The following is a 1,980-nucleotide window of genomic DNA, read 5'->3' as shown; positions in this document are numbered from 1 at the left end:
GCCCATTTTGGTACAGAGACTGGATGTGCAAAGGGGTAGAAATTAAGGAACGGGCGGGGGGCAGGCGTTTCAGAGCCAAGGAAATGAGAAGAAATTTCCCCCCAGAAGAAGTAATGGCAGACCCACGAAAAGATGCGGCCCCTTCGTATACTTAGAGAAAGGCAAATTCAAAGGCCAGAGAGAGCCGAGGCCACTTCTGGCTCAATAGTATTGTTATAGAGGAAAGGAGTGACAGGGCCCAGTGCGAAGGTGGGAGGTACGGGGCCGGCTGGCGCCTGCCGCACTGCTTGTGGGAGTGGAAATTGGGGGCCAGAGCTCACTGGTGACGTAGCTGTCACGTGACCAAGAGCAGCCTAGAACCGAAGTCCTGCTAGTCGCCTCCGTCTGGGTACCAGCCCCCTATTACTCTGCAGGCTTGTGAAGGAAGAAGGAAACTAGCCCCGGACCGCGAGGTCGGTACGAGCCTGGGCTCCTGCTTAGAGGCGGGTGGGTAGAGGAGAGGGCCAAGGGCGTCCCGGATCCAGGTTCGGGCTCAACTGGGCTGGGTCCCCTTCCCGCCTACTTTCTAAATACTGTCGCCCCCCCCCCCCACCCCACCCTTGTGCCCATTTAGTAGAGAGAACCGGCGGACTTCGGGGGTGAGGGGTTGAGGGGAGTGAATGGCGGTAGACAGAGACTCCGAAGAAAGGTGCAACAATCGCGGTACTCGTGTCCCGAGTCCTGCTCCGTCCACCAAGTACTCCGTCCCCTCGGTTTCCTGCCTGTTTGCAGGTTTGTAGGTCTGTTGGCCCATAGGTCGCCTCAAACGTCGTGCCGAGGGAAGGAGCAAACTGCCTTGGGACCGTGCAGGTCCGTGTGAAGGTGGGATGAGACCTGGACCCTGGCTGGGGGTGGCGTTGGGGGTGGCGTTGGGGGTGGTGGAGAAGGAAAGGGCTGGGATCTGGGCGGGCCGGGTCCGAGTCGCCCTCTCCCGGCCCCATCTTTCTCCACACCCCCTCCCATTTCAGTGCAGGGAAAGGGGTGTGGCGGCCTTTGCTGGGGAAATGGCGGACGATAAGGGGGCGGGGGAGGGCGCGGAGGAACCGGCGTTTAGAAAGTCGGGGAGGTGTGAGAAATATTTTAAAGTCAAAGGCTGAAAATGCAGAAAAGCGGGTATTAGGAACCGCGTTCTCAGTGCTGACCCAGCCACCACACTTTCAGTTCTCCAAAGCCAGCTATCTTGTCTTTCCGACCTTCTGCCAGACTGTCCATCAGTCTCCGCGGAAGGAGTGCTGACAACAGAAGACAAGGGAAGAAGAAATTTACCTGACTTTGGTAGAGGTTGGTGGGAGAAACCTACCTGTGAGTCTTTGGGGGAGGGGTGGCGGTGGAGGAAACTACCTGAGCCTTTGCCTCTCCATGTCACCCTCCTGGCAATCATAGCACAGCCTCAACCCCTGCCCTTTTCTGTAGGGCCTGGAAGAGAAATGGTGGGTCGTGGGGGTAGATAGAGGATGACAAAAAGGAACAAAGAACTAGTTTCCTAATAATCAACCTCTTTCAACCAGAACTCAAAGTCCACTCTGTTTGTATAGTGAGACACAAACTCAGACACAACACAACTCCTTAATGCCATTTTGCACCCATAGATTCATCACAGGAGAGCTACAGGAGTCCAGGAGAGGCTGAAGAGGACTGCTGCTCCACCATTACTCACCCTGGCCCTCAGAATCCTCCTGAATCAGGTGGAACAAGGCCCTCTCCTGTCCTGTCCAAAGCCTGGCACGGACTTGAGCATGGGCAGGGCTCGGGAAGTGGGTTGGATGGCAGCAGGACTGATGATTGGGGCTGGTGCCTGCTACTGTGTTTACAAACTAACCATAGGAAGAGATGACAGTGACAAGTTGGAGGAGGAGGAAGAGGAATGGGATGATGACCAGGAGCTGGATGAGGAGGAACCTGAGCTTTGGTTTGATTTCACAACTATGGCTCGGCCCTGGA

General features: G+C 56.1%; 1 long non-coding RNA gene across 1 annotated transcript; it reads left to right on the top strand.

Moving 5' to 3' along the window:
- The first annotated feature begins 324 nt into the window (after window positions 1–324).
- Window positions 325–1,776, top strand: LOC132009091 (uncharacterized). The gene is made up of 4 exons (XR_009401787.1): window positions 325–452; window positions 772–861; window positions 1,201–1,320; window positions 1,629–1,776. It is a non-coding gene; the product is annotated as an uncharacterized LOC132009091 (long non-coding RNA).
- The last annotated feature ends 204 nt before the right edge of the window (window positions 1,777–1,980 follow it).

The sequence above is a fragment of the Mustela nigripes genome, unplaced genomic scaffold (assembly GCF_022355385.1).
Source record: "Mustela nigripes isolate SB6536 unplaced genomic scaffold, MUSNIG.SB6536 HiC_scaffold_4482, whole genome shotgun sequence".
NCBI classification, from domain to species: domain Eukaryota; kingdom Metazoa; phylum Chordata; class Mammalia; order Carnivora; family Mustelidae; genus Mustela; species Mustela nigripes.
Note: the sequence above shows the minus strand (reverse complement) of the source record. Positions and strands in the feature narration are given on the sequence as shown.